This window comes from Silurus aristotelis (genome assembly GCF_946808225.1).
Source record: "Silurus aristotelis genome assembly, chromosome: 22".
NCBI classification, from domain to species: domain Eukaryota; kingdom Metazoa; phylum Chordata; class Actinopteri; order Siluriformes; family Siluridae; genus Silurus; species Silurus aristotelis.
This window is the reverse complement of record NC_139595.1, coordinates 10,252,046-10,258,045: the sequence shown is the minus strand read 5'-3', so window position 1 is coordinate 10,258,045 and position 6,000 is coordinate 10,252,046.

Genomic DNA, 6,000 nt, shown 5'->3' with positions numbered 1-6,000 from the left:
AAAAATGGCAAAATGGAGAAAACATTTGTAAAAAAAAATAAATACACCCTTAATATTTCCATAAAATTTAATCAAATGTTCCTTATTAACTAATCATCAGCTTGAGTGTGAGCACCTCTATAAAAGTCCATGTTTTAGCAGTTTGCTGGTCTAGAGCATTCAGGTGTGTGTTAACAGAATGCCAAGGAGGATAGACACCAGCACTGAGCTAAGAGAAGAAATTAAGGCTTGCCAATTTGAGAAACAGAAAGGCAGCTACCAATCTTCCTAGTAGTTGACATCCCAACAAATGCACCCCAAGGACATTGGAATGCTCAGATAAATTGGGAAAAAATATTTACATCTCAGATTCTGCAAGCGTTTCACTCTTTAAAAAAAAAAAAAAAAAACATGACCGCACACCTTAGGTTAATGTGAACGAACCACAACAAATCTGGTACAATGCCCTTTGGGCAGATGAAACAAAATTAGAAATGTTTGGCTATAATGTACAGCACCACATTTAGCAAAACACAAACAAGACATATCAGCACATCTAATACCAACAGTAAAGCATGGTAGTGAGGGGTGATGATTTGGGTTTGTTTTGCACCCAGGGAAACCTGCAGTCACTAAATTGGCCCTGAACAACTCTGTATACAAGAGTATTCAAGAGTCAAATGTGAGGTCATCTGTCTGACAGATAAAACGGGCAAAATCAGGTCATGCAACAGGACAATTATCCCAAACATCAGCAAATCTATATAAGAATGGCTGAGAAAATAACAGATTCAAGGTGTGACAATGGCCCAGTCAAAATCCAGACATCAACCAGATTAAAATGCTGTGGCAGGACCTTAGAATTTTGAATTAACGCCTGTAACCTCAAAGAACCAAAGAAACAATAATGTGAGGACTGATAAAGTCATATATAACACAAATACTTAACATTACTGCTGCTAAAGGTGGTTCTACAAGCTAGTGAATTATGAAGTGTGCTTGGTATAATACTTAGTCAAACATGTCCTTCTGGTACATCAAAGCCACAATCAATGCAAGAGATCACAACTTTTCTGCAGTTTTATGTTTGATCTTAACTTTAATTAAAGCTCTTGAACTGTAGCTGCATGATCTGGGCTGCCTGTGCCTTTGAGCTGTATTTTTCTGTGGGGCAAAAATTATTATTAAATTAAATTGTAAAGACTTAAATTAGTTTATTTAATGTATATGTGAATAAAATTATAGACCACTGCTTTAGGTACATAAATATATAAATATATATAAATATATAAAATATATGATATATAAAAAAAAGCAAGTGGAAACCAAATATGTACTGTAAATATTTTAAAAAAGCATAATTACGTATAGTGAACATATACTACCTTACTATTTAATTATACCCAACATCTTTTGAGAAAATATTAATATTTTTCTTTTTCTTTTTTTAAGTGCTTTTTCATTGTTACATTACACATTTAAACCTCAGCTAAGCAGAGAAATATATTTTTTCTGTTATTTCTGCATCCCAAGACAAAGGACACCAAGAAGGATTTAGTACAACTACCAAATACTACAATCCGTATGCTAATACATTTCCTTAATATAGAAAGAAAGGGGAAAAAAGTAACCTTCCACAGCCAGAAACAGCTGCCTGGTTTCTGTGGCAACACTGTACATCTTGTGGGAAATGCACCGGGGACCTAAGACACAAAGCAAGAAAAAATATATGTGACCAGAAATATAAAAGCATGCTTTAGATGAATTAAACTCAATTTTCTTAATATTTTTTGTTTCATACAGTTCTGAAATACAAAGGCACTACCAACGTTTTATTACATTTGTGCTTGAAGAATATTTAGGATTGGGGTGAGGACATAATGAAACATAGAATACTTGATTCTGAGAATCGTCAACAGTACTACTTGGATTGTATTAATGCAATTAAACTTTAAAGGTAAATTGACCTATAATGTCTATAGCATATTAAGTCTTTGGGTAATTTTACATTAAAACTGACTTTTCATATATTTAACTGTGAAAGAGAAAATAAAGAGATTTGGTGAGAATTTTTTTCATCTGACAGACAGTCATGGGGAAAACAGTTCTATGTAATATCAGGTGATTTATAAAAGTCTGTTCCTCAAAAACACTATAAACCAATAAACAACATCAGGTGATGGCAGATTACAATATATAGTAATTTTTCCAATTTGGAAAGCAGGTGGGAAAACTAAGCACACTTACCAATTACTTCTACAATTCCAAATACACAAAATTAAAGTTAGCAGGATTTGCTAGTGAAATGCTCAAGATTGGTGAAGCATCAAGAAACATATACAATATATACAGTATATACAGTATATACAGTATATATATATATATATATATATATATATATATATATATATATATATATATATATATATATATATATATATATATATATATATACAGTGGGTACGGAAAGTATTCAGACCCCCTTAAATTTTTCACTCTTTGTTATATTGCAGCCATTTGCTAAAATCATTTAAGTTCATTTCTTTTCCTCATGAATGTACACATAGCACCCTATACTGACAGAAAAACACAGAATTGTTGACATTGTTGCAGATTTATTAAAAAAGAAAAACTGAAATATCACATGGTCCTAAGTATTCAGACCCTTTACTGTGACACTCGTATATTTAACTCAGCTGCTATACATTTCTTCTTATCATCCTTGAGATGGTTCTACACCTTCATTTGAGTCCAGTTGTGTTTGATTAAACTGATTGGACTTGATTAGGAAAGCCACACACCGGTCTATATAAGACCTTCCAGATCACAATGCATGTCAGAGCAAATGAAAATCATGAGGACAAAGGAACTGCCTAAAGAGCTCAGAGACAGAATTGTGGCAAGGCACAGATCTGGCCAAGGTTACAAAAAAATTTCTGCTGCACCTAAGGTTCCTAAGAGCACAGTGGCCTCCATAATCCTTAAATGAAAGACGTTTGGGACGACCAGAACCCTTCCTAGAGCTGGCCGTCCGGCCAAACTGAGCTATCGGGGGAGAAGAGCCTTGGTGAGAGAGGTAAAGAAGAACCCAAAGATCACTGTGGCTGAGCTCCAGAGATGCAGTCGGGAGATGTGAGAAAGTTGTAGAAAGTCAACCATCTCTGCAGCCCTCCACCAGTCGGGGCTTTATGGCAGAGTGGCCTGACGGAAGCCTCTCCTCAGTGCAAGACACATGAAAGCCCGCATAGAGTTTGCTAAAAAACAGAGAAATTAGATTCTCTGGTCTGATGAGACCAAAATAGAACTTTTTGGCCTTAATTCTAAGCGGTATGTGTGGAGAAAACCAGGCACTGCCTCATCACCTGTCCAATACAGTCCCAACAGTGAAGCATGGTGGTGGCAGCATCATGCTGTGGGGGTGTATTTCAGCTGCAGGCACACGACGACTGGTTGCAATCGAGGGAAAGATGAATGCGGCCAAGTACAGGGATATCCTGGACGAAAACCTTCTCCAGAGTGCTCTGGACCTCAGACTGGGCCGAAGGTTTACCTTCCAACAAGACAATGACCCTAAGCACACAGCTAAAATAACGAAGGAGTGGCTTCACAACAACTCCGTGACTGTTCTTGAATGGCCCAGCCAGAGCCCTGACTTAAACCTAATTGAGCATCTCTGGAGAGACCTAAAAATGGCTGTCCACCAACGTTTACTATCCAACCTGACAGAACTGGAGAGGATTTACAAGAAGGAATAGCAGAGGTTTCCCAAATCCAGTTGTGAAAAACTTGTTGCATCTTTCCCAGAAAGACTCCTGGCTGTATTAGAGCAAAAGGGTGCTTCTACTAAATACTGAGCAAATGGTCTGAATACTTAGGACCATGTGATATTTCAGTTTTTCTTTTTTAATAAATCTGCAACAATGTCAACAATTCTGTGTTTTTCTGTCAGTATGGGGTGCTATGTGTACATTAATGAGGAAAAGAAATGAACTTGAATGATTTTAGCAAATGGCTGCAATATAACAAAGAGTAAAAAATTTAAGGGGGTCTGAATACTTTCCGTACCCACTGTGTATATATATATACTGTGTATATATACAGTGAGGAAAATAAGTATTTGAACACCCTGCTATTTTGCAAGTTCTTCCATTTAGAAATCATGGAGGGGTCTGAAATTGTCATCGTAGGTGCATGTCCACTGTGAGAGACATAATCTAAAAAAAAATCCAGAAATCACAATGTATGATTTTTTAACTATTTATTTGTATGATACAGCTGCAAATAAGTATTTGAACACCTGAGAAAGTCAATGTTAATATTTGGTACAGTAGCCTTTGTTTGCAATTACAGAGGTCGAACGTTTCCTGTAGTTTTTCACCAGGTTTGCACACACTGCAGGAGGGATTTGGGCCCACTCCTCCACACAGATCTTCTCTAGATCAGATCTCTGCGCTCCCTCCAAAGATTCTTTATTGGGTTTAGGTCTGGAGACTGGCTAGGCCACGCCAGTACCTTGATATGCTTCTTACAGAGCCACTCCTTGGTTATCCTGGCTGTGTGCTTCTGGTCATTGTCATGTTGGAAGACCCAGCCTCAACCCATCTTCAATGCTCTAACTGAGGGAAGGAGGTTGTTCCCCAAAATCTCGCAATACATGGCCCCGGTCATCCTCTCCTTAATACAGTGCAGTTGCCCTGTCCTATGTGCAGAAAAACACCCCCAAAGCATGATGCTACCACCCCCATGCTTCACAGTAGGGATGGTGTTCGTGGGATGGTACTCATCATTCTTCTTCCTCCAAACACGTTTAGTGGAATTATGACCCAAAAGTTCCATTTTGGTCTCATCTGATCACATGACTTTCTCCCATGACTTCTCTGGATCATCCAAATGGTCATTGGCAAACTTAAGACGTGCCTGGACATGTGCTGGTTTAAGCAGGGGAACCTTCCGTGCCATGCATGATTTCAAACCATGATGTCTTAGTGTATTACCAACAGTAACCTTGGAAACGGTGGTCCCAGCTCTTTTCAGGTCATTGGCCAGCTCCTCCCGTGTAGTTCTGGGCTGATTTCTCACCTTCCTTAGGATCATTGAGACCCCAGGAGGTGAGATCTTGCATGGAGCCCCAGTCCGAGGGAGATTGACAGTCATGTTTAGCTTCTTCCATTTTCTAATGATTGCTCCAACAGTGGACCTTTTTTCACCAAGCTGCTCGCAATTTCCCCGTAGCCCTTTCCAGCCTTGTGGAGGTGTACAATTTTGTCTGTAGTGTCTTTGGACAGCTCTTTGGTCTTGGCCATGTTAGTAGTTGGATTCTTACCGATTGTATGGGGTGGACAGGTGTCTTTATGCAGCTAACGACCTCAAACAGGTGCATCTACTTTAGGATATTAAATGTAGTAGAGGTGGACATTTTAAAGGCAGACTAACAGGTCTTTAAGGGTCAGAATTCTAGCTGATAGACAGGTGTTTAAATACTTATTTGCAGCTGTATCATACAAATAAATAGTTTAAAAATCATATATTGTGATTTCTGGATTTTTTTTTTTTTAGATTATGTCTCTCACAGTGGACATGCACCTACGATGACAATTTCAGACCCCTCCATGATTTCTAAGTGGGAGAACTTGCAAAATAGCAGGGTGTTCAAATACTTATTTTCCTCACTGTATATATATATATATATATATATATATATATATATATATATATATATATATATATATATATATATATATATATATATATATATATATTTATATACATATATTTATATGACATGGTACACTTGATCTCACTGTGCCATCCACTGTGTTCTTTTCTTTGTTGAAAGCTTTGTTTTGTGTCTCTAAAACAAACAAATTCTCTGTGAATTATTGTGGCTTGTCAGTATACGATTTAGCAAAATCAATCTGAGATTGATTTACCCCTTTGTGACTATGTCCAGGGAAACTGCCTAAAGCCACATGCACTTTAAATATCTTATTAATTTTTGCAACTGCTGTTACAGGACTGTCA